Below are 27,693 nucleotides of genomic sequence, written 5' to 3'. Positions count from 1 at the left end.
GAAGGCAGCCAAGTGGTACGCCACGACTGATATTGCTAATGCATTTTTCTCCATCCCTCTGGCAGCAGAGTGCAGGCCACAGTTTGCTTTTACCTGGAGGGGTGTCCAATACACCTGGAATTGACTGCCCCAGGGGTGGAAACAAGGCCCCACCATTTGCCATGGACTGATCCAGACTGCACTGGAACAGGGTGAAACCCCGGAGCACTTACAGTACATTGATGACATCATTATATGGGGTAATAGAGCAGAAGAAGTTTTTGAGAAAGGGAAGAAAATAATCCAAATCCTTCTGAGAGCCGGTTTTGCCATAAAGCACAGTAAGGCCAAGGGACCTGCACAAGAAATTCAGTTTTTAGGAGTAAAATGGCAAGATGGACGTCGTCAGATTCCAATGGAGGTGATTAATGAAATAACAGCTATGTCCTCACTGACTAACAGAAAGGAGACACAAGCTTTCTAGGGTGTTGTGGGTTTCTGGAGACTGCACATTCCAAATTACAGTCAGATTGTAAGCCCTCTCTATCAAGTGACTCAGAAAAAGAATGATTTTATATGGGGCCCAGAGCAATGACAAGCTTTTGAACAAATTAAACAGGAAATAGTCCATGCAGTAGCCCCTGGGCCAGTTCAGACAGGACAAGATGTTAAAAATGTGCTCTACACTGCAGCCGGGAAGAATGGCCCTACCTGGAGTCTCTGGCAGAGAGCACAAGGAGAGACTTGGGGTCGACCCCTGGGGTTTTGGAGTCGGGGATACAGAGGATCCGAGGATCGCTATACTCCATCTAAAAAGGAGATATTGGCAGCATATGAAGGGGTCCGAGCTGCTTCAGAGGTGATCGGGACTGAAGCACAGCTCCTCCTGGCTCCCCGACTGCCAGTGCTGGGCTGGGTGTTCAAAGGGAGTGTCCCCTCTACACACCATGCAACTGATGCCACGTGGAGTAAATGGGTCGCATTAATCACACAACGGGCTCGAATAGGGAGCCCCAGCTGTCCAGGAATGCTGGAAGTGATTACAAATTAGACAGAAGGCAGAGATTTTGGAATGGCGCCAGAGGAAGAGGTGACGTGTGCTGAAGAGGCCCCACCATATAATAAACTACTGGATAATGAGAAGCGATATGCCCTGTTTACTGACAGATCCTGTCACATTGTGCTGAAACATCGAAGGTGGACGACAGCTGTGTGAAGCCCCACATGATGGGTTGCTGAAACTGCTGAAGGAGAAGGTGAATCGAGTCAGTTCGCAGAGGTGAAAGCCATCCAGCTGGCCTTGAATATTGCTGAGTGAGAAAGTGGCCAGTGCTCTACCTCTATACTGACTCATGGACAGTGGCAAATGCCCTGTGGGGGTGGTCACAGCAGTGGAAATGGAGCAACTGGCAGCGCAGAGGCAAACCCATCTGGGCTGCTGAATTATGGCAAGATATTGCTGCTCGAGTAGAGAACCTGGTTGTGAAAGTACACCATGTAGACGCTCATGTACCCAAGAGCTGGGCCACTGAAGAACATCAGAACAACCAACAGGCAGATAAAGCTGCTAAGATTAACGTGGCTCAAGTAGATCTGGACTGGCAACATAAGGGTGAACAATTTATGGCTCACTGGGCCCATGACTCCTCAGGCCATCAGGGAAGAGATGGAACATATAGATGGGCTCATGACCAAGGGGTGGACTTAACCATGGATGTTATTGCACAGGTAATCCATGAATGTGAGACATGTGCTATGATCAAGCAAGCCAAACGGTTAAAGCCCATTTGGTATGGAGGACGATGGTCAAAATATAAATATGGGGAGGCCTGGCAGATTGATTATATCACACTCCCACAAACTAAGCACGGCAAACACTATGTGCTTACAATGGTGGAAGCAGCCACTGGTTGGTTGGAAACTTCTGCCGTGCCCCATGCCACTGCCCGGAACACCATTTTAGGTCTTGAGGAGAAAGTCTTATGGCAGCATGGCATGCCAGAAAGAATTGAGTCAGATAATGGGACACGTTTCCGAAACAACCTCATAGACACCTGGGCCAAAGAACATGGCATTGAGTGGATATATCACATTCCCTACCATGCACCAGCCTCTGGGAAAATTGAGCGATACAATGGATTGCTGAAAACTACACTGAGAGCAATGGGTGGTGGAACTTTCAAATACTGGGACGTGCATTTAGCAAAAGCCACCTGGTTAGTCAATCCCAGAGGATCTGCCAAATAATCTGGCCCTGCTCAATCAAACCTCTTACATACTGTGGATGGGGATAAAGCCCCCGTAGTGCGCATTAGGAATATGCTGGGGAAGACCATCTGGGTTACTCCTGCATTGAGTAAAGGTAAACCCATGCGTGGGATTACTTTTGCCCAAGGACCTGGGTGCACTTGGTGGGTAATTGTGGCATCGCTGGAGAACAACGAACATGTTGTGAGCGATCCAGACCAAGGGGCCTCACTGTAACAGCAAGCTGCAGCTGTGTTCAAGGACATAAACAAGGCCGAGATGGCCTGAGAAACTACATTCCTGCCCAAGAAATAAAGATGTTGGAATGTCGAAAACAGGGGGTCTACCTGGGGGGAGAGCAGCGCGTGGACACCACACTGGGACCAATCATAGGGGGCAGAAGGGTGCATGAACAAGTAGCTTTAGCCTATTAGCAATAAGATAGCGGCGCGTGAAGCTTGTGATAGAGTATAAATTGCTGTGTAACCTTTAATAAAGTGGCATCAACTTGATCACATTGGTTGTATAAGTTGTGTCCGGGACTTCCATGTCAGCAAGTGGCGCCCCAACAGGGACCCACAAGAGCCTTATCCAAAATACGTGGGGCTTGTACCCTGGGAGTAGGGACCCTCCCGTCGGTGCTCGCCCGAGCAAGAGAAGACGGCCCAGAGGGGACAGTATCAGCCGTAGCAGGCGCTGCCCCGGCGCCTGGGAAGACGCGCGCGCAATCGTCGGGAATCTCGCCCTGATCAGGTGAGCGGCTGGGGAGGAGATGGGGTCCGCGCTGGGTAAAGAAGAAGCGGCAGTGGTTAAGCTCCTCCAACACATACTCTCTGAGAGAGGATTATCTTATCAGGGGAACCTGAGGAGGGTGCTGTTGTGGGCTCGGCAGCACGGACTAATCCCCTCAGTGAGCGCAGCCTTTGAAGCAGCTACTTGGGAAAAGATCGGCGCGGCACTGTGGGACGACATTAGCTCAGGCTCTAAAGACAGTGGGAAACTCTCCACCGTGTGGAGATTGGTCCTAGACACTCTGACAGAACTGAAAGCAGAACGGCAGACCCCCGCCTCCGCTTTCGCTGCCTGGTCAGCAGAGGCCGAACGCGCTGGCGCTCAGGATTCCGCCACTGCTGGGACGTTCGCGGGATCCCTGTTCCCCAAGGCGGCTCCTAAAAGGAGGGACGGGGACGCTGCACGCGCAGCACCCGTGCGGCAGGGAAGGCAAGAGCAAAAGTCAACAGGTTTACTACAGCTCGACTCCCCTCCCTCAAGCCCAAAAGATCAATCACCGGAGCGCTCGGCCCGGCCCCGCTCTCGCCGGCCCCCGCCCGACCCCGCCGCCGCCGCCGCCGCTGCTTCCTCCTTAGAGGACGGCGCCGACCCAGCCCTGCCCCCGTCCTCGCCCCCGACACCTCGGTCGCCGCAGGAACAATCTCGTTATGGTTTACAAGATCAGCATTTGCAAGAACTAACGAGAAAATTAGAGCAACTTGAACAGCATCGCCGCCTCCCCCTCTTCCTTTTAACCCCTTCTTCCGCGACCCGGGGGGGGGGGGGTGTCAGAGGGAAACGGTGGCTCTCGGGTCGCTGCCATCGTCGGCCCAAATGGGAGGGGGGGCACTGGGACGCGCGGGTGGTAATGGTAATCCGGCACATCGATGGCGGGGAGTTATTCCGGATGTTATAATAGAGGGGCAGTTTAACGAATTTAGACCAATGACGTTTCCAGTAACAGTAACCTCACAAGGCAATGAGTGGGAAGCCTGAGTTTGGAAAATGATGGAGATGTGCTGGGTTACGGAATTAGTATATGGTGAATATGAGTTAAAATCACCATGTACTAGTTCAATAATTCAACTTTTCAACAATTGCAATTTTTCCAACGTTGGCAAGTGGCCTGCGAGGCTGCGGCAGCCACACCCCATCAGCAAGGGGATCCTCTATATGGGGTGCAAGCTCAGATGCTGATGGGCGCAGGCCCTTTTGCTAGCCCAGACTGGCAAGTCGGATTTCAACCAGAAGCATTACTGTTAACCCAAGAATTGGCCTTATAAACGATGAAAAAGCAGCGCCAGCATTTACAGGAGTAAGACAGGGGCCCACGGAGCCCTATCCAAAATTTATTGCTAGACTACATGCCACTATTGATGTTAATCCTGAGTTACATGATGACGCTTGGGGGGCTTGGGACTTTCTTAGTTTTCTCATTAGCATTACTTATGATGGTGCTGATGGGTGGGCTGAGAAAGACTTCAGTCTCTTAACCCCCTACGGCCGAGACAGGCACCGTGCTCTCAGCGCGCGCCCCCCCCCCCCCCCGCCAAAAGCGGCAGAAGTTTTTACAGAAGCTGCTGACACACCACATAATCAACAAGCAATGGCTTTATATATTCTTAATGGTGTTTTGATGTTTGTAGCATTTGTCATTTTATGTTGTGTGAGTAATAAGTGTAAGAGGCCTCTTTGTGTGACTGTTTTGCGTGTGCGAGACGCGGCAGCTGCAGACTGCAGACTTCTTTCACAGAGTGCCATAGTACCCGCTGCGTCATCGATGCTGCCTGTTTGTTCGGGCTCAGTGTTTGAAGTATCATAGGTGAAATATCTCCTCTAGCAGGAGGCAGTAATTCTGTGTTAATTGTTGTCTTGAATTTAGGTGCATACTCTGCGGGGAGAGGGCACCCTTGTACCATCTCCCTGAGGGGGATATTGTCAGAAGATCATCTACAACCTTACAGGGGTTGTTCGTTTTACCAGAGGTCAAACTTACTCAGCTTGTTTATTTTACTACAGCTGGGGTGACTCGGGATTTGGATCAGCACTTACTCCTCAAACATTTTGAGCTCAGACAGGGAGACAAAGTCGACCTCTGATAAAATGTGCCCTCACTAAAGCAGAAGAATCTGTTGAACTGACAGGCATTTTACATACTGGTGTGGATGTGACTGTAATGTCTGCAACCAAATTGGCTGTTAGCTCGGGTAACGCAAGCGCTTTTCGGGGTTGGTGGTCATGCTGTAATGTTTCAAAGCAAATAACTCATTCATGTAAGGGGCCCAGAAAATTGCGTAGCAAATATTCATCCATTTATATTGGAAACCCCTATTACATCATGGGGTCGTGACTGTATGGCTCGATGGGGAACTCAAATTGGATCAAATTTGTCTTAATCGCCACTGCAGCACAACCCACCCCTAAACCCACCCTGAAACTAACCTGGAAAACAGAATCACCTGTGTGGGTGGGTCAGTGGCCCTTGCCAATGGAAAAGTTGTGCCACCTTAAGGATTTAGTTCAGGAACAGTTAAGTGCAGGACATATGGTACCTACCACCAGTCCTTGGAACTCCCTGGTGTTTGTTATTTTAAAGAAAAGTGGTAAATGGTGACTTTTACATGATCTCCAACAAATTGATTCCCCTAAACTGCCATCTTGTAATAATTGATCTGAAAGATTGATTTTTTCTCCATTCCCTTGCATCCAGATGATGCACCTAAATTTGCCTTCTCTGTTCCCAGTATTAATGTTAGTGAACCTGCAAGACGGTACCACTGGGTTGTTTTACCATAAGGCATGAAAAATAGTCCCACGATGTGTCAGTGGTTTGTTGCAAAGGCTTTGAGCCCTGTTAGAATGCAGGTCCCCCAGGCTGTTATATATCATTATATGGATGACATCCTCATAGCAGCAGAAACACAGGAGATCATGGAAAAGCCTCTTGCTTTAACCAAAGACTCAGTATCTCAAATGGGGTGACAAATAGCACCTGAAAAGGTACAAAGATCATCACCGTGGCAGTACCTGGGGTGGAGAATTTGTGAACAGACCATTGTCCCGCAACAGGTTAAACTTAAAACTGATGTTAAGACGTTAAATGATTGACAGAAACTGTTGGGAGCCATAAATTGGATACAGCCGTTGTTGTGCCTAACTAATGATGATCTGCATAGCTTGTTTGATATTCTGCGAAGAGATCCTTCACTGACATCACCCAGAGTACTTACAGAGAAAGCGAAACAAGATCTCCACCGTGTAGCTAGCGCCATCTCAGAAACACAGCAAGCTCGGATTTCACATGCAATTTTCCCACCAAAACGCCAGGGCAATACAAAACCAGTTTTCTTTACCAAGGCCTCAGGCTAAAGACATCATTGCAACTTGACCTGAATGCCAGAAGGACTCCCTCTCTTCAACAGCTAGTGGTGTCAACCCTCGGGGACTCACCTCCTCAGAATTATGGCAATCTGACGTCACTCCCTTTGCTGCATTTGGATCGTTAAAATAGGTGCTGTCAATATTGCATCACTTCTCATCACAGATACCAGATCAACAAGAAGTCCAGGGCAAGGCTCAACTGTTAACAAAAACCTAGAAAGTGCTACTTTGGAAGGACCATATCCTTTAATAACCGGGGGAAGAGGTTATGCTTGTGTCTCCACAGGTCACAGTCCCCGGTGGTTACCGGCAAGGTGTGTGCGACCATACCTGAGGCGTGAGAGGCAGCTTTTGGTGGACACTCAGGAGCCGGCTGTGGGTGCTGTGGGTGCCCCTGTGCCGACAGTTTGCGGTCTCTTCGACTGATCATTTAAGCAGAATGTATGGGCAATGCTTGCTGCTGCAATAGGACAAAATACACTATGTCTGTCCTTAATCACACTACAGTTGCCAACTCCTTTAAGAGAAAATGCTGACAGTAATTGCAACTCCTTAATGAAATATATAGGCTTACTAGTCACTAGTGAAAGATGTAGCTTAGACAAAATGTAGTTATTAATAAGGATGAAATGCTATAAGAATGTGTGTATTCAAGTTTCTTTCTTTAGCAATATTAAGAATTAAGAACTCAAGTGTTTAACCTTATTAGAAACTCCCTTGGTTTTCCCCCTTGAGTGGTGGCCAGGCTCTGGGTGGAACCCAACAGGAGGATGAGATCAGATGTTTCCGCTCAAAGAAAAGTGCCAGTTATTTTGGCCTGCTGATTTAGAGGCTGGACCTGCTTGCAGCGATGTTGGATGCCTCACCTACGGATGGACGCATCGCGTAGGATTTCCGGTTTGCGAGGAAGAGCACTCTAAATCCTCTCTGCATCCAGGGTTCTCCAGCAATTGCGGATCTGAATGTTAGTACCCCATTAGGTGAGTGTGCTATTCCGTATTTTCCTTACTGTTTATCTTTGTAGTATTTAATCATATCCCTTAGTTATGGGTACTGAAACTAGCCTATTCTTTTTTAACTAGTAACTGTAACTGCTGTATTGTTTCTAGCATTCTGTGAAACTATTTTAAGTATGCTGTGCTTTTTGAAGTTTGCCTAACCCTTAATTGATAAAGTCTCGAAATAAGTCTTGCAGGTACAGCTGCAAAACAAAGAAAGGGGACATGTGGGAGGCATTGGCCTGTCAGCCTTACACAGCCTCTGAGCAATAGCTAGGCTTTGATGAAGAACAGGCCTTGGAAGATAGATAAGGAACTGCTGAGTTGTGCCAAGGGGGCAGGGAATAACAGCGGACAGCTGCAACACTGAACTGTGAAAAAGTACTAAGCTGTGAGAAGTTACCGTCGCGGTAGGGCGGAATGGGCCAGGGAATATGGGGAATTAGTTCAATTGACCCGTGAAACTGATAATGGACCAGCCTATACCTCTCAAAAGCTCGCTCTTTTTTGTCAACTCTGGGGTATACGTCACATCACAGCTATACCACATTCCCCCACGGGGCAAGCCATAGTGGAGAAAGCGCATCAAAACTTTAAAAGCGCTTTTGCAAAAACAAAAAGGGGGAGAGGTCTTGGCTGCTGCAGAACCACTTGCAAAAGCGGTGTATGTGTTAAATTACTTACGGCTCACAGGTGATAGGGAGGAACCACCAGTAGTAATACATAGTATGGGTCTGAAATCCGGTATAAGCCGGTGTGGAGATAGTGCCTTTGCTCAGTACAAAGATGTTGCTACAGGAGAGTGGAAAGGACCTGTGGAACTAACAATGACGGGTCGAGGCTATGCCTGCATTATTACCGATACCGGCACTAGATGGGTTTCGAGTCGATGGGTGCGACCCTGGAAAAGGGAAGTTAAGAAAGATGAAACAGAAACCGAATGAGATATTAACTTGGAGCAGGGGTTATGTTTGTGTCTTCACAGATGCCGGTTCTCGCTGGGTTCCTGCTCGGTGTGTTCGGCCTGTATTGGAACCTGCCTCAGGGTGAAGGATGGGTGGTCTCACAACCAAACGCCACCGCAAGCCCTGAAAATCCGTTCTCTACATGCTTGGTAGAAATACCTGTGGATACATGGCCGAACCCACTGCAGTTTTGGCTTAGCAAACAAACTAATGCTACTTCTTTGGCTTTAAGTGGTCTTTTAACTGATGCTGATAGTGTCAGACATGCTACATTATAAAATAGAGCTGTGATTGGCTTTTGCTTCTAGCGCAAGGACATGGCTGTGCTGAATTTGGAGGAATGTGTTGTATGAATCTATCCGATCATTCAGAATCTATCTTTAAAAGCATTCAGCAATTGAAGGATGGAGTCAAACGCTTAACAGAAGATGATGGCTTGGACTGGCTGACAAGGATGTTTAAAGGTTGGGGATTATCTGGTTGGTTGATAACATTAGTCAAAACTGTCAGAGTAGTCCTTTTGATTGTAGTGACTGTGCTCTTAATGTCACCTTGCCTTATAGGCCTTCTGCAAAGGGCCCTGCAGAGGACTGTCGGTGCAATGTTTTTAGCACAGGAACAAAGGGGGGTCTGGATCACTCAAAAACAAAAAGGGAGATTTGTGGCATCGCTGGAGAACAACGAACATGTTGTGAGCGATCCAGACCAAGGGGCCTCACTGTAACAGCAAGCTGCAGCTGTGTTCAAGGATATAAACAAGGCCGAGACGGCCTGAGAAACTACATTCCTGCCCAAGAGATAAAGATGTTGGAATGTCGAAAACAGGGGGTCTACCTGGGGGGAGAGCAGCGCGTGGACACCACACCGGGACCAATCATAGGGGGCAGAAGGGCGCGTGAACAAGTAGCTTTAGCCTATTAGCAATAAGATAGCGGCGCGTGAAGCTTGTGATAGAGTATAAATTGCTGTGTAGCCTTTAATGAAGTGGCATCAACTTGATCAAATTGGTCATCTAAGTTGGGTCCGAGACTTCCACGTCGGCAGATAATGCAGGAGGATGGAGACGTCCGATGCATGCCTCAAGGAGATTTGATTTTAGGTGAGAATAGCCAATGAATCGAACTGTCAAATAACCCTGTTATTGCAATTGGTGCCTCGCAACATTCCCGTGCCACAGCCAAAGCCTCCTGCTCCACCGACAGCCAACTCCACCTCATTCCTCCAGCCTTAAAGACTGTCATGACAGATGGAACCCAAATTTATGGACTAAATGAACTCAGTAGACATTTTGGAAGGATGACCCATAGACTGAGGGAATGATATCGGTGAGACCTGGGAAAGGGGTGGTGATTCCTTAGAATGTATTTGGAACTTGAGCACAATGTAAATCGTATGGAATAAGGTGTGGAGACTGTCCTGGTTTCGGTCCGGATAGAATTAACTTTCCTTGGGCTGAGAGGGAGCACAGCTAGAGGGCCGGGTCCAGATCGATCATTGGAGCATTCCATATCATGTGACATCATGCTCACGGTATAGGTGGATGCGTGCTTTCTCATGTCCCGTTTTCTTCTTTTGTCCCTCCCCTATTTCACCCGGGGTGGGGGGGGAAGTAAGCAACTGGCCATGTGGTGATTGGCTACCGGCTGATTTCAAACCACCCCAACAAGCTATTTAATAAAACTGGCATGTCCTGCCAATCTGGATTATGATTTTCAATGATCATTCTAGAAGAATAGTACATTTGCCTGGGTTTTCTCTATATGAGCCAGCTGAATCTTTCCAGTTCATTAAATCAGAAGTACTTTGACAATTACTGGATTTCCTACTGGACCTACTTCCTGTCAAAGAGGAGCTAATAGTGTAAGGTTTTGCTGTGCTCGAGTTCTCCCTGCTATAGGGCTAAAACCACCAGCTCCTCCAGCATTATTTTCCACACTATTCGGAGCCACCATCATTTGTACATCCTCCTCTTCATCACTCAGTTTTGAACACTTCTTCCCAATACTACATGCAGAACAACAACAGCATTCTTTATCTTTATCTTCCATCATCATCATTACATTAGAATCAGAATCCAAAAATCTATATTTCTTTCAAGTTTCATGATCATTTCTCAAAGTAAAGAATAAATAAACATAAGGTACATCATCCCATTTGTCTTGCCATGGACAAAACAACATTAATTGCAAAATAGTATTATATTCTCAGCTCACTTTTCCCCTTCTTCCAACTTATACAGTGGCCACCATTTAGTACAATATGCAATTAGCTGTTGCCTTGTTAATGGATCTCCTCCAAATTTTCCCCAGTATTTTGTAATATACCAAAGAGAAGAGCAAGGAGTCATTTTAGATGGCTGAACTCCCATATTTTTACCCAAAAAGAACATTCTGATCCATGACTTCATATACTCCAGTCGTCACTGTCAATCGTATATGAATTTACCTATTTTACCAACAATCCCCCCTTAAGTGCATGCACAACCTTATATCAAGCAATATCTCTTTATCAAGGGTTGCACCCTTGTGTCGCTTACCCACTCTGGTCAGGGAGAATACTCATGGAGTCCCCGATCAAAAGGTCGGTGAGCGCTGGAGTCCAGAAAGCAGGGTCTCCCCGCTAAGAGTCAGCAAGTTGATCCAGGCAAGGCGTTACAGCTGTCCCATCTGGATTGCCAGAAAAACTGTTATCCAAAAGAGGAAAAAGGTGGAGCATGGGTTCTGTGCATACACTGAGGGAGAATGGGGTGCACCAATCCCCTCATCCAATTGAGTCGGTGGTCGTGCTCGCCCTGCCACCTTTACTTGTCCCCCAGTTTTCACAGTTTTTTGCTGACTTCATGCTTGAGCAATTATCTGGCTTCTGGGGCAGAATGCTCACCTCTTATGAGTCCTTATCACCTCTTCAGTGGTGGAGTCTTTAGCAAGTCCTGCATGGTATCAGGTTTATACAATAAAGCCAGAAAGTATCGGGCTTACACAATGGATCCAGTGATTAGCGGTCCTTGTGCTTTATGAGAAACATTTGTACGGGCTACAGTCCCCCCCTTTGAGGCTTATCTAAGGAGTTTGTCAATGCAACTGAAAGGGAGTGGGAAGGTGCATCCTTCGATATACTCTGTACTTCCTTGGGTGACATTCCTTAGACTAATCACAAAGGCCACAGCTTGTCCTTGAGGTTTTCTGTGTCGATGAATGTTTGAAGCATTAATTCCTTCAGTTCCTTACAAACTGAAATTGAATTCTCCTTTATGGTAATTCATAACTGCATAGGAGCTTTAGGAATACATCAGATCCTTTTCTGTTTCTATATAGCCTTGGGAAGAATTTGGTCAAGAGAAGTTGCTGAGAGGTATGAGAGTTAAACAGTTTTGGCCATCTGAATGTGTATATTGTGCTTTTTTAGTGTGCTTATGTATCGTACATGAAGAATACGTCTGATGCAATTTGTCCGACAATATTGATTACTGAAAACTTAGGGAGAATTAAGGCCTTCCCAACTTACAAAATAAATAAGCAGAAATAAAAGCTCACTTTTTGCAATACTTTTTCTAATTCAGCTGTTCAATTGTGTAGCACCTTTACTTGATTATGGCTAGAAGAATTTGAAGTAGATTTAAAAAAAAAGTCATTGTCCAAAGCAGATATTGTGTATATTTCTGTGGTAGAATTCATATGCACATTTAAAAGCAAAGTAGCTATATGTATGCGAGTCTAGACAGACACAAACATGCACAACCCAGATGATAACATTTTATAATTGTGCACCATCATACTGTATCTGAGCAGGACAGTGCTGACACATCGAATTGGAGGTTTAAATAATACTTTGTCTTTTTCCAGGACAAATCTTTATTGAACCTTTTTCACAAAGGCTGAAATCTTGAAAAATCAGAAATAAGAATTCATATACAACTTGTAATAGTACAGAGTCATGACACTGCTTTTCGGGTGTTGTGAGCAAAAGCTTTCACCAATAAACAAAGTTTTTGCATCATAATACTGCTGCCCCACCCCTGAGCTCTGAGCATTGTATGCCTAAAGAGAGATAGCCCCAGAACAACTTCATAAAAATAATTCAGTAAATTGACTGGGACAGGATATTTTAATAAAATATTTTTAATATTTGTATTTTCCTTTTATTTCAAAGATTTTTTTCACTCTGATGCTTTATTAAACTGTATTGGTTGAGGGTGCAATCTGTAAAGGTGAAAAAAAATGTTCTTTTCAAATGTTTAATGTGGAATGATACTATGAATCATTGTTTGAATATTACATGAAATTCAATTCAGGCTTCTGATCTGGCAAATTCAATTCATGAATCCCTGTTGCGGGAGAATATCGGACTTGCACAACTCTATGAGAGTTATATCAAGCAAAGTCGTTTATTTTTCTAATAGCACATACTTATGCTCTCTCCAAAGCTCTTACTTCATAATTAGCAAATCAGCAATTAGACAGCTCTCAACCTTTTCTCCTATCAGCATAAGACCACTCTCACACGCGCTGTGCAGACCAATCACCTTCTTGTTCACGCGCTGTTCACGTGGCGGTAACTTCTCACAGTTCAGTACTTTTCCACAGTTCAGTGTTGCAGCTGTCCATTGTTTTTCCCTGCCACCTTGGCACAACTTGGCAGTTTCTTATCTTTCTCCCAAGGCCTGTTTTTCATCAAAGCCTGGCTGCTTCTCAGGGGCTGCGAAGATCTGACAGGCCGATGTCGACTCGCCTCTCTCCCACATCTCCCCCTTCTTTGTTTTATAGCTGCACCTGCAAGACTTGTTTCAGAGCTTTACCAATTAAGTTTTAGACAAACTTCAAAAACCACAGTATACATAAAATAATTCTACAAAAGGCTAAAAACAATACAGCAGTCACAGTTACTAGTTGAAAAGAATAGGCTAGTTTCACTGCCAGTAATTAAAGGATATGACTAAGTATTAGAAAATAAGGAAGATACAGAATAGCACACTTACTTAATGGGGTACTAATATTCAGATCCGCAATTGCTGGGGAACCCTGGTTGCAGCGAGGGTTTGGAGTACCTTTCCTTGCAAGTTGGAAATCCTACGCGATGCGTCCATCCGTAGGTGAGGCATCCAACATCGCTGCAAGCAGGTCCAGCCTCTAAATCAGCAGGCCAAAATAACTGGCAATTTTCTTTGAGCGGAAACATCTGATCTCATCCTCCTGTTGGGTTCCACCCAGAGCCTGGCCACCACTCAAGGGGGGAAACCAAGGGAGTTTCTAATAAGGTTAAACACTTGAGTTCTTAATTCTTAATATTGCTAAACAAAGAAAGCTGAATACACACATTCTTATAGCATTTCATCCCTATTAATAACTACATTTTGTCTAAGCTGCATCTTTCACTAGTGACTAGTAAGCCTATATGTTTCATTAAGGAGTTGCAATTACTGTCAGCATTTTCTCTTAAAGGAGTTGGCAACTGTAGTGTGATTAAGGACAGACATAGTGTATTTTGTCCTATTGCAGTATCAAGCATTGCCCATACATTCTGCTTAAATGATCAGTTGAAGAGACCGCAAACTGTCGGCACAGGGGCACCCACAGCACCCACAGCCGGCTCCTGAGTGTCCACCAAAAGCTGCCTCTCACGCCTCAGGTATGGTCGCACACACCTTGCCGGTAACCACCGGGGACTGTTGTGGTGGTGCAATCCTTACCTCCCCCCGCCCCTCTTTGTTGGGCTGCTTGGTGCTAGGTGCGATTCCACCCACATCCCCCGAGCTATACACCAGTCTGTGGAGATAAGGACTGACAATGTTAACGAGCCTGGCTCCTGCCCCTCCCGATTGCTCGGAAATGGTTAAAATGGCCCATCAACTCCTCAGGGCCTGGCACACCTGTGCCTGGGATGTGGTCAAATGGGAACAATAACAGAGTCGCACATTAATCAAATTCTTTTGTAACTGCTGGAAGGCACCAGAAGGCATTTGACAAAAGTCAATTATCTTGGACCCTATAAATGGCGACCACCAGGGAGACCCTTTGAGCTCTCCTGGATCGCAGTGGGCCTGTGACCAGCATCTCCCCTGAGCTGGGACGCCTCTCAGGTACCAAACCCTTAAGGTGTCGTCTGCTCCAGACGGAAGGCCAGGGCGAAGTCCCCCGCTTGAGTCTCAATTATCGCCCGTTGAGGAATGCCAAGGCATTGTGAGTATTTGCTCTAAACTCAAGAGGGAAATTTTCTTTGAGCTAGCTTCTCTTTACTCTGTGTGTGTGTGTGTGTGTGTGTGGGTACGTACCCTTGTTTCTGTGTGTGTATGTCTGTTCTGTGTTCATTCCACTGAATCCAAACACCTTTGTTTCTGTATGTTTGTCCATTTTGTTATGTGCATGCATGTATATATGTATATATAGGTACCGTTAAGTAAGTTAGTGTGAATCTTGTCATTTTAGAATCTGAATAAGTCGCTTTTCTTTCTTTTAGTATTTCTGAATTATTTTATAATAACAAATTGCTGTTAGTTATTAATAAACCTAGATTTCTTACTAAATATTGCCGTGTCAATACTTTCATCCGCGACAACTGTGACCTGTGGAGACACAAGCATAACCTCTTCCCCAGGTTATTAAAGGATATGGTCCTTCCCAGTTACCACTTTCCAGGTTTTTGCTAACACTTGAGCCTTGCCCTGGACTTCTTATTGATCTGGTATCTGTGACGAGAAGTGACGCAATATTGGTGGCACCTGTGAGACAGGGGAAATGTTTAAAAAGTTCATGACATATAATGCCTTATTTAGCCTTCCATGAGGTGTAGATAGATACCCTCCATCTCCCCCTTTTTGTTGTTGCAATAGACACTTTAGCGTGCCATGCGTACGCTCCACAATGGCCTGTCCGGTCGGTGAGTGGGGAATGCCGGTCAGATGCTTGACTCCCCACTGTATGGCAGGACGCAAACACTGCTCCAGAAAAGGTATCAACAGACACATGTACCTATTTTAACGATCCAAATGCAGCAAAGGGAGTGACGTCAGATTGCCATAATTCTGAGGAGGTGAATCCCCGAGGGTTGACACCACTAGCTGTTGAAGAGAGGGAGTCCTTCTGGCATTCAGGGCAAGTCGCGATGATGTCTTTAGCCTGACACATTGATAAGGAAAACTGGTTTTGTATTGCCCTGGTGTTTTGGTGGAAAAAATGCATGTGAAAGCCGAGCTTGCTCAAAGACATTAGGTCCCATCTGGGTTGCCAGAGTCAATGCATCTGCTTGTCAATTGCCTTCAACCAAAGGTCCAGGTAGTGCAGTGTGCGCTCAAATATGTACAATAAAATAAGAAGTCTTGCAGTTATTTAATAACCATAAAAGGGTGTGCATTAATGAATATAACAGTGGATTATTAACGTCCTTCAGACATGAATTCTCTATACGCTGTACAAGATTGGCAACATAAGCAGAATCAGTAACAATGTTAATTGGGGTGTCCCAGCGTTGAAATACACGGACTGCTGCAGCTAGCTCAACGATCTGTGGCGATCCCGGGGATCGAGTAATGTCTGATTGCCAAATTTGAGTATGCGGGTCTTGCCATACTATGACTGACTTCCCCGTTTTTCCAGATCCATCAGTAAACACAGTCAAGGCTTGCAACGGTACGTCGCTGCACTTTGGCATGGCATATAATAAAAAATTTTGCTGTAATAATTTATGTGACGGGCTGTGTACTACAAGCTGTCCGGGGTAGTCACAGATCGCTGTCTGGAATTCTAAAGACATTTGTATTAGTCATGTAACATGTGCAGAGTAACCGGAACAATGATACACACAGGTTCCTGACCAGCAAGTAATAGTAGGTGCTGCCTACCTTTCATGATCAGTTTGGCAAACATTTCTGGATGAGTAGTGACTGTCTTGTGCATTTGGTGTGACAAAAAAATCCATTCAGTAATAACAAGAGAGTCACTAACTGTTTCATCCCACTGAAACAGCAGAGCATAGGGCTGCCCTGGAGGATTAAATAATATCAGTTGATACGGATGGCCAGGTGCACATCGTGATGCTTGTGTTTCTGACATGGCGTTAGCTACCCGGTGGAGATCTTGTTTTGCTTTCTCTGTAAGTACTCTGGGTGATGTCAGTGAAGGATCTCCTCTCAAAATATCAAACAAGCTATGCAGATCATCATTAGTTAGGCCCAACAATGGCCATATCCAATTTATGGCTCCCAACAGTTTCGGTCAATCATTTAAAGTCTTAACATCAGTTTTAAGTTTAACCTGTTGCGGGACAATGGTCTGTTCACAAATTCTCCACCCCAGGTACTGCCACGGTGATGATCGCTGTACCTTTTCAGGTGCTATTTGTCACCCCATTTGAGATACTGAGTCTTTGGTTAAAGCAAGAGCCTTTTCCATGATCTCCTGTGTTTCTGCTGCTATGAGGATGTCATCCATATAATGATATATAACAGCCTGGGGGACCTGCATTCTAACAGGGCTCAAAGCCTTTGCAACAAACCACTGACACATCGTGGGACTATTTTTCATGCCTTATGGTAAAACAACCCAGTGGTACCGTCTTGCAGGTTCACTAACATTAATACTGGGAACAGAAAAGGCAAATTTAGGTGCATCATCTGGATGCAAGGGAATGGTAAAAAAACCAATCCTTTAGATCCATTATTACAAGATACCAGTTTCGGGGAATCGTTGTTGGGGAGGGCATTCCTGGCTGTAACGTACCCATATCCTCCATGGCATCATTAATGTGTTGGAGATCATGTAAAAGTCACCATTTACCACTTTTCTTTAAAATAACAAACACCAGGGAGTTCCAAGGACTGGTGGTAGGTACCATATGTCCTGCACTTAATTGTTCCTGAACTAAATCCTTAAGGTGGCACAAGTTTTCCATTGGCAAGGGCCACTGACCCACCCACACAGGTGATTCTGTTTTCCAGGTTAGTTTCAGGGTGGGTTTAGGGGTGGGTTGTGCTGCAGTGGCCCTTAAGACAAATTTGATCCAATTTGAGTTCCCCATCGAGCCATACAGTCACGACCCCATGATGTAATAGGGGTTTCCAATATAAATGGATGAATATTTGCTACCCAGTTTTCTGGGCCCCTTACATGAATGAGATCTTTGCTTTGAAATGTTACAGCATGACCACCAACCCCGAAAAGCACTTGAGTTACCCGAGCTAACAGCCAATCTGCTCGCAGATATTACAGTCACATCCATGCCAGTATCTAAAATGCCTGTCAGTGCAACAGATTCTTCTGCTTTAGTGAGGGCACATTTTACCAGAGGTCGACCTTGTGTCACTGTCTGAGCCCAAAATATTTGAGGAGTACCTGCTGATCCAAATCCTGAGTCACCCCGGCTTCTCGGCATACTATTAGGGGGAGCCGCAATAAAATAAAGAAGCTGAGCAATTTTTGACCCTTTTGTTACTGAACACGGGGGTCCAGGGGTCCGGGTCATAATTCTGATTTCCCCTTCATAATTGGCATTTATGATCCCTGGTAAAACGAACAACCCCTGTAAGGTTGTAGATGATCTTCCCAGTAATAATGCACTTTTTCCATTTCCCAACGGTCCATATACTCCTGTTGGTATCAAGGATACTGTGGTATCTAATAATGTTACTGACTCGGAGGTTGCCAGGTCCACGCCTGATCGATATCGACTTAATTATTATAAACCACCACTGATTGCAATATTTATTAGTGTCTTTTTGTTCACACTTGCACCTGGAGTTCCCCCTATCTTCTTCCAGCATTTTAAAATACAGCCTAGGGGACTCTTTTTGACTATTCCCCCACTCTGGCCGCTTCCCATCTCGTCTACTTTACCTTAAAACGCTACCCAATAAGCTGACAATATCCCCCTCAGGCAGATGGTACAAGGGTGCCCTCTCCCCACAGAGTATGCACCTAAATTCAAGACAACAACTAACAGAGAATTACTGCCTCCCACTAGAGGAGATATTTCACCTATGACACTTAAAACACTGAGCCCGAACAACACTGATGACCCAGTGGGCGGGCACTAGGGCTCTCTGTACTAAGGAATGTTCACTGGTCCTGCACTACCCCCCCACTGGTACAGAGTCTGCCCTGCGCTTCGTTCCTCTGCGGCTCTTCCCTCGCGGGATAACGGAACTGCGGGTCAGAGAACTCCGCACTCCGCAGCTGCAGCTGGGCTGCGCCTCACACCCGCAGAACAGTCACACACCCACACAAAGGGGCCCCTCACACTTATTACTCACACAACATCAAATGACAAATACTACAAACATCAAAACACCGTTAAGAGTATATAAAGCCATTGCCAGTTGATTATGTGGTGTATCCAGAGAATTGCCCCTTCTTTGTTTTAAAATCATGGCTTTTGGTGTACTGACCATCAGAAAGGTTTAAAGTTAGTCCTTTTAGAATGGACAAGGGACTCCGCATCACAGTGTCAGCACCTTCTGTAAAAACTGCCACTTTTGGTGTTCGAGGGAGGTGGGACAGACGATCATGAGCCGGGGGCACGGTACAGTCGTTCCGCGGCGGGGGGGCTCAGGGAGGCCCTGGGCCGCCGCCACCAACTCCGCGCTTGCAGGTGGGGGGGCACAAGCTGGTGAAGGGCCTGGAGAGCAAATCCTATGAGGAGCGATTGAAGGAGCTGGGACTGTTCAGTTTGAGGAGGAGAAGGCTGAGGGGAGACCTCATCACCCTCTACAACTACCTGAAAGGAGGTTGCAGAGAGCTGGGGATGAGTCTCTTTAACCAAGTAACAAGCAATAGGACAAGAGGTAATGGCCTCAAGTTGCGCCAGGGAAGGTTTAGACTAGATATTAGGAAGCATTTCTTCACAGAACGGGTTGTTATGCGTTGGAATGGGCTGCCCAGGGAGGTGGTGGAGTCCCCAACCCTGGAGGTGTTCAAGAGACGGGTTGACATGGAGCTTGGGCATATGGTGTAATTGGGATCTGTCAGTGCTAGGTTAACGGTTGGACTAGATGATCTTCAAGGTCCTTTCCAACCTAGATGATTCTGTGTGTGATTCTACACCTACCGGAAAGGACATTGTAGAGAGGTTGGTGCTGGTCTCTTCTCACAGGTAATTAGTGATAGAACAAGAGGTAATGGCTTTAAACTGCAACAGGGGAGGTTTAGAGTGGACATTAGGAAAAAATTTTTCACAGAAAGAGTGGTCAGACAGTGGAATAGGCTGCCCAGGGAGGGGGTGGAGTCACCATCCCTGGATGTGTTTAAGGGTCGTTTAGATGAGATGCTGGGGGATGTGGGGTAGGGGAGAACTTTGTAGAGTAGGGCTGATGGTTGGACTCGATGATCCCAAGGGTCTTTTCCAACCTGAATGATTCAATGATTCTATGATTATCAGAAAAAAAATCTTAAATTCTTAAAATGTTAATGTTTAGAAAGCACATATTGCCATCATACAGCTACTCAAAAAGATTAATTCAGAGAGGAACAAATCTTTCTTTATTTTGACAAGTATATATCTCTGACAGATCTTCCAACATTAAAGGGTACAAGTAAATAACTCTATTACTGCTGTCAGAAAAAAATCCTCTGAAAATATTGGTAAATTTTTTTACCCTTAATTTCCCACCTAAATAATTAAATAAAGCAACAAGAACAGAAACAAAATACTTGCTAAGCAAAGTTATTTTCCTTTATGTCACCTGATATGATAAATTCCAGAATTCATAAGTATTTTATTATTTGCAACATACATAATATATATGATACCATTTAGACTGTGCTTTTATATTTTGAGTATCAGTAAAGCAGTATGCATCAAATGATGGTAGATGATGGTAATATGGTGACTGTGCAGGTAAATGTGCCATAATGCTTTCAAGCACCCGTTAAAATATCATCAGCTGTGGCTATTACATCTCTTTTAATGTGGTAAGTACTGGCTGTGGTTCCATCTCTCATTTCCAAGAGTACCACTGGGGCCTTTAATACTTACCTGAAATATGCTAATTGGGCAAGAGGTTGGTATCCCATGAAGGGTAAGACTAACTGCTGGGCTCTGCAGGAAAGAAGTGAGGATACTGAACTAAATAGAACTTTGGTTAGGCTATGGTTACTCTGACAGTGCTTTTTCTTCTTCCACTGTTGCACCCAGTAATTTGTCAGTCTTGACTATGAAACTACTTAAGAACTTGAGTATGCAGCCTTTGGTCCTGAATTTTGCTGCCATACTCTGTGTTCACCTAACTTTATAACAAAGGACTTGGTTCCGCTTCTGCGGTTACCATTATGTGTAAATACAAATAGTTACTAATTAAACATTTCAATATCTGATTGTGCTTGAAGAGCGAATGATGAACTCACAAGTAATTGATTGAAAACTTAAATATTGTTTTAACACTCAGGCCTGTTATAATTGGTTTTTTGTGTCTGTATGTTAATATCATAGAATCATACAATGGTTTGGTTTGGAAGGGACCTTAAAGATCATCTAGTTCCAACCCCCCTGCCATGGTTCCAACCTTCCACTAGATCAGGTTGCTCAAAGCCCCGTCCAACCTGGCCTTGAACACTTCCAGGGAGGGGGCATCCACAACTACTCTGGGCAACCTATTCTAGTGTGTCACCACCCTCACAGGAAAAGAATTTCTTCCTTATATCTAATCTAAATCTACCCTCTTTCAGTTTAAAACCATTGCCCTTCATCCTATCACTACTCCTTGATAAAGAGTCCCTCCCCATCTTTCCTGTAGCCCCCTTTAAGTACTGGAAGGCCGCTATAAGGTCTCCCCAGAGCCTTCTCTTCTCTAGGCTGAACAATACCAACTCTTTCAGCCTGTCTCCACATAAGGGAGGTGCTCCAGCCCCCTGATCATCTTCGTGGTAAGTGCACATTGCTGGCTCACAGTCAGTTTTCCATCCACTACTACCCCCAAGTCCTTCTCCACAGGGCTGCTCTCAATCTACTCTTCCCCAGACTGTATCTGTGCATGGGATTGCCTCAACCCATGTGTAGGACCTTGTACTTGGCCTTTTTGAATTTCATGAGGTTTGCACAGTCCCATTTATCTACAAACCATTTATCTACATCTATCTATCTGCTGTGTGGAAGAAACCAAGTGCTAAATTATTTTCTCCATTATTTTTTAATGTTTGTGTCACTAATCTGGAAATTAGGATTGCTAGAGCTACCCTGACAGTATATTTAAAATGTGAAGACAGGTTATTTTGAGGTAACTTGCTGTACCTCAAGCAGAGGCTCAGACTTGTGATGCAGAACCACACAAAAAAAAAGCAATCAAGTCGGTAAAGTCGGGAGACCTCACACCAGCTAAACCAGTTCACATTGTTTTTAAATGGTTAATTAAGTTTGCATTTTAACTTGGGAAACTTGTGGTTTCTGGTAGTTTAATAGGGAAAACCTCCTTACTGAGCCTGTTTCTAAATTAGCCTTTCAAGACAGCAACATCCCACTTGATTGTGACTACAGCTTCTTAAATATAATAAAGAATTAAAACTTCAGTGACTTAGTCTTTGAAATAAAGAGTAATGATGAGCACTCTTGATGTTATACTGGTGTTTCTCTCTCCAGAAGATTTAGAAGGCAAAAGTTGATTGAGAGCAGACTGCCATCCAACTAAACTCTGAGAAGCAGCAACTCTTCAGCTGACAGTTGCTATATGTATTAAATCTTGAACACTAGGTTTGGAACATGGTGGACATCAATCATATGCTTTCATAATGTTCCTCTCACAATGTTAAAAATAAACTACTGCAGATGGGAGCACTAGTTTACCTCTTGAAATGCAGTTAATGATAAAACACGCATTGATCCCTGCACAAGTTTTTCTTCCCATTTTGTTTAAACTGAATTAGTTTTTTAACAGAATGATTTATCTGACATTCCAGTAGCAGTGAAACAAGATTTTTAGTGAAGGCTCTTGTACTGGGTCTGGCTGAGCCAGAATTGGTTTTCCCCTGTAGCAGCCCTCATGGTGCTGTGTTTTATGTTGGGAGCTGGCAGGGTGTTGATAGCACACTGGTGTTGTGGCTACTGCTGAGTAGTGCTTACACAGCACCAAGGCTCTTTCCAACATTTCCCCCCCACAGTGGGACGGGGTGGGCAAGATCTTGGGAGGGGACACAACCAGGACAGCTGACCCGAACTGACCAAAGGGATATTCCAGACCATATGACGTCTGCTCAGTATAAAGCTGGGAGAAAGGAGGAAGGGGGTGGGGTCACCCTTGGTCCTCCGAGGCAACCACTACGCGTATTGGAGCCCTGCTTCCTGAGAAGGCCCGACATCGCCTGTTCATGGGAAGTAGAGAATAAATCTGTTTTCTTTTTTTTTTTGCTTCCACGCGCGGACCTTTGCTTCGCTTTGCTTATATTAAAACTGCTGTTGTTTTACCCACAAGGGTTGGGGTTTTTTCTATCTTATTTTCTTTTCCCACTTTGCCCTGTTGAGAAAAAAAAGGGGAAGGGGGGGAAGTGATAGAGCGACTTGGTGGGTACCTGGCATTTAGCCAAGGTCAAACCACAACAGTCTTTTTTGGCACCCAACGCGGGGCGGGACAACGGCAGTTTTATATTAATTGTGCTATAGCTATAGCAGTTAGTAAGCGACAAGCTCTTGTGCTGGTCACGGGTTTGTTGATTGCGCTGCTTATCTTTATTTTGCTAAGCTCGGGAACATGCTGGAAGAAATTGGGAACATCATGAGTGGTTTTATTCTGCAGGCTCCCGAGGTACTTATTAATCCTTATGTTAGCTCTTTGATACTGTTCATTAATGCTATTTGCCTATTGTGGGCTGTGTGGAGCTCGTTAGGTTTTTGGTGTAAGAGAAGGCAAATTTGGGGTCAGTCAATACCAAAATGTGCCCTGAGGCGGCCTGTCCCTGGGTGGCAGGGGGAGTGGAAGGATTTGGACAGATTCCTAGGACGGTTATCACCTCCTGTAGCCTGGGATCTTACCCCTGAACAGGCAAGCAACCCCGCAAAATTGACACAACACCTGATAGAAGGGTGCCTTGTCTATCCCGATGAAAATCAGCAACTCCTAGCGCTGTACTGGGGCCTGGCCTGTGCTTATCGAGCTGCAGTTCAGTGCTCTCAAAGGACTGTGGTGGAGGTGGGAACTCAAACAATAACAACCACAGCAGAGATTGCCCCAGTAGTAAAAAAGAAACAGTGGACAAGGAGAACAACAGGTCCGTACCCTCGATTAATAAGGGAGGAGAAAGAGGAGGAAGAAGCGGGTCCTTCAGCAAAGGGGTCAGAAGAGGGAATAACAGAACTCAAACAGGAGGCAGAAACTACCCGGTCCCTGATGTCATCAGAACTGCGAGATCTGCGGAAAGACTGTAGCCGCCAGCCGGGTGAGCGGATTGCTGCCTGGCTGCTTCGATGCTGGGATAATGGGGATGATGCTCAGCAGCTGGAAGGTAAGGAAGCCCAACAGCTGGGTTCCCTTGCTAGAGATCGAGGAATTGAAAGGGGAATTGGAAAAGAAACAGGAATTTGCAGTCTGTGGAGACGGCTCCTTACAAGTGTTAAAGCAAGATATCCTTTCAAGGAAGATCTTACGGACAACTCCCCAGGGAAGTGGGCTACTGCGGATGAAGGTGTCCAGTACCTGAGAGAACTAGCAGTGCTGGAAGTCATCTATAGTGATCCAGATAATGATGAAGCCCCTAAAAATCCAGAGGATGTCCTGTGCACACGGGCCATGTGGAGGAAGGTAATTAAAGGTGCGCCATCCTCGTATTCTGCCAGCTTGGCTGCAATGTACTATCCAGAAATGGATATGGGAGAAGGACCAAGATGTACACCAACTGTGGAGGCAATCTCTTCCTGGCTTCAGAACTTTGAAGAGAGTCTTGGTACCTCCTCATCTCTACGGGCGAGTGCCTTAGATGTTAGGAGCACCCCAAGAAATCAGTTCTCTTCCACCCCAGTCAGAGGGAAAGGGAAACCCAGGCGCATGACACGTGGCGAACTTTGGTTCTTCCTGCGTGACCAGGGGGAGGACATGAGGAAGTGGGATGGTCAACCCACCTTCAAGTTGGAAGCTCGTGTACATGAATTGCGAGGAAAGACCCCTGCCAAGAAGAAGACATCCAAGAAGGTTGTTAATGTAGCTGGTGTGAAACCACAAGAAATTAATCAACGATCTCCCAGATACAGGAAGACTGAGATCACCTCCCTTGGCCCTGATGAAGGAATCTCCGGCCTGGCACAGCAAGGGTCAGACAGTGAATACTCTGACCAAGAACGGGAATAGAGGGCCCCTGCCTCCAGCCAGGAGGAGGAAAGGGATGATCGGGTGTATTGGACAGTGTGGATTCGATGGCCTGGCACATCAAATCCACAGAAGTACCAGGCTTTAATCAACACCAGGGCACAGTGTACATTAATGCCATCAAGTTATAGAGGGGCAGAACCTATCTGGATCTCAGGAGTGACAGGGGGATGTCAAGAACTATCAGTACTGGAGGCCGAGGTTAGCTTGACCGGGGACAAGTGGGAAAAACATCCCATTGTAACTGGCCCAGAAGCCCCTTGTATCTTGGGCATTGACTACCTCAAGAGGGGGTATTTCAAAGACCCAAAAGGATACCGATGGGCTTTTGGTGTGGCCAGTGTGAACACAGAGAAGGTCAAACAGTTGTCTAATCTGCCTGGCCTCTCAGAAGATCCTTTTGTTGTAGGACTGTTGCGAGTTGAAGAACAACAGGTGCCAATTGCTATGAGGGCCGTGCACCGACGGCAGTATCGCACAAACCGAGACTCTCTGGCTCCCATCCAAGAACTGATTCGTCAACTGGAGACCCAAGGTGTCATCAGTAAGACACATTCGCCTTTTAATAGCCCAATATGGCCAGTGCGAAAGTCTGACGGAGGGTGGAGGTTGACAGTAGACTATCGTGGCCTGAACGAAGTGACGCCACCACTGAGTGCTGCTGTACCAGATATGTTAGAGCTCCAATATGAACTGGAGTCAAAGGCAGCCAAGTGGTACGCCACAATCGACATTGCCAATGCATTCTTTTCAATTCCTTTGGCAGAAGAGTGCAGGCCACAGTTTGCTTTCACGTGGAGGGGTGTCCAATATACCTGGAATCGACTGCCCCAGGGGTGGAAGCACAGCCCCACTATTTGTCATGGACTAATTCCAACTGCACTGGAAAAGGGTGATGCCCCTGAACATCTACAGTACATCGATGACATCATTGTGTGGGGCAACAAGGCAGAAGAAGTGTTCAAGAAAGGACAAAAAGTAATTGAGATTCTTCTGAGAGCTGGGTTTGCCATCAAGAAAAGCAAGGTCAAGGGACCAGCACAAGAGATTCAGTTCTTGGGAATAAAATGGCAAGATGGACGCCGCCATGTGCCTATGGAGGTTGTCAACAATATAGCAGCTATGTCTCCACCGACCAACAAGAAGGAAACACAAGCTTTCTTTGGACTTGTGGGATTTTGGAGGATGCACATTCCAGGTTACAGTCAGCTGGTGAGCCCTCTCTATCAAGTAACCCGAAAGAAGAACCATTTTGAGTGGGGTCTTGAGCAACAACAAGCCTTTGAGCACATCAAACAGGAGATAGCTCGGGCGGTAGCTCTTGGTCCTGTTTGGACAGGACCAGCTGTGCAAAATGTACTTTACACATCGACTGGGGAGCATGGCCTCACATGGAGCCTCTGGCAGAAGATACCAGGTGAAACTCGAGGTCGACCATTAGGATTTTGGAGCCGGGGATATCGAGGATCAGAAGCCCACTACACTCCAACTGAAAAGGAGATACTGGCAGCATATGAGGGGATTCGAGCCGCTTCCGAAGTTGTTGGTACAGAAGCACAGCTCCTCTTGGCACCGCGATTGCCTGTACTACATTGGATGTTCAAAGGAAACATCCCTTCTACGCACCATGCAACCAGTGCTACCTGGAGTAAATGGGTAGCGTTAATCACGCAACGAGCTCGACTGGGAAAACCCAACCGTCCAGGAATCCTGGAAGAGATCATGGACTGGCCAGAAGGTAGAGATTTTGGAGCACTGCCTGAGGAGGTGGCTCGTGCCCAAGAGGCACCACCATATAACGAGTTACCAGAAGATGAAAGGCGGTATGCTCTGTTTACTGATGGATCCTGTCGTGTGGTAGGAAACCATCGGAAGTGGAAAGCTGCTGTGTGGAGTCCCACAAGACAAGTCATTGAGGCCACTGAAGGAGAGGGCGAGTCAAGTCAGTTTGCAGAAGTAAAAGCGATCCAACTAGCCCTAAACATTGCTGAACGAGAAAAGTGGCCAGAACTGTATCTCTACACTGACTCCTGGATGGTGGCTAACGCCCTGTGGGGGTGGCTACAGGAGTGAAAGAAGACCAATTGGCAGCGCAGAGGTAAACCCCTCTGGGCTGCTGCATTGTGGCAGGACATCGCTGCCCGAGTGGAAAACGTGGCTCTAAAGGTACGTCATGTAGATGCCCAGGTGCCCAAAAGCCGTGCCACCGAAGAACATCAAAACAATGAGCAAGTAGACAAGGCTGCCAAAATTGAAGTAGCTCGGCTGGACCTGGACTGGAAGCGCAATGGTGAGCTATTTGTAGCTCGATGGGCCCATGAAACATCCGGGCATCTCGGGAGAGATGCAACGTACAGATGGGCTCGTGATCGAGGGGTGGACCTGACCATGGAGGCCATCTCACAGGTCACTCATGAATGCGAAACATGTGCTGCAATCAAGCGAGCCACACGAGTAAAGTCTCCCTGGAACAGAGGGCGATGGCTGAGTTTTCGATATGGTGAGGCCTGACAAATTGACTATATTGGACCATTGCCACGAACACGCCAAGGCAAGCGCTACATACTCACCATGGTGGAAGCAACTACTGGTTGGCTTGAAACGTACCCTGTAAATCATGCCACTGCCCGAAATACCAGCTTAGGTCTTGAAAGGCAAATTTTATGGTGACATGGTACTCCTCAAAGAATCGAATCAGACAACGGGACCCATTTTCTGAAATAATCTTATAAACTCCTGGGCAAAGAAACACGGCATTGAGTGGGTGTATCACATCCCTTATTACCCACAAGCATCTGGAAAGATTGAAAGATACAATGGACTGTTGAAGACTACGTTGAGAGCATTGGACAATGGGGGATGGAAGCACTGGGATATAAATTTAGCAGAAGCCACTTGGCTAATTAACACCAGAGGATCTGTTAACTGTCCTGGTCCTGCCCAAACAAAACCCCTTCATACTGTGGGAGGAGATAAGGTCCCTGTAGTACACACAGGGAAATGGCTGGGGAAGGCAGTGTGGATTGCTCCTCCCTTGGGAAAAGGCAAGCCCACTCGTGGGATTGTTTTTGCTCAGGGACCT

The 27,693-nt window shown here is 46.0% G+C and overlaps 1 protein-coding gene across 6 annotated transcripts in view; it reads left to right on the top strand.

Annotated features, from left to right (window-relative positions):
- LOC141917757 (neuronal regeneration-related protein-like) overlaps positions 1-27,693 on the top strand; it is a 62,002-nt gene that overhangs the window by 22,620 nt on the left and 11,689 nt on the right. For 2 of the 6 annotated variants that reach the window (XR_012621435.1, XR_012621432.1), the window contains exon 3: positions 25,021-25,194. The exons of 2 other annotated variants lie outside the window; for them this stretch is intronic. The gene's annotated coding sequence lies outside the window, so the exon portion shown is untranslated. Of the gene's footprint in view, positions 1-65; positions 1,306-8,338; positions 8,957-25,020; positions 25,195-27,693 lie in introns of those variants that run through there. 2 more of the 6 variants (XR_012621434.1, XR_012621433.1) reach the window with 2 other exon arrangements.

This window comes from Strix aluco, chromosome W (genome assembly GCF_031877795.1).
Source record: "Strix aluco isolate bStrAlu1 chromosome W, bStrAlu1.hap1, whole genome shotgun sequence".
NCBI lineage: Eukaryota > Metazoa > Chordata > Aves > Strigiformes > Strigidae > Strix > Strix aluco.
The sequence above is the reverse complement of the archived record's forward strand: the minus strand, read 5'-3'. Positions and strand labels throughout refer to the sequence as shown.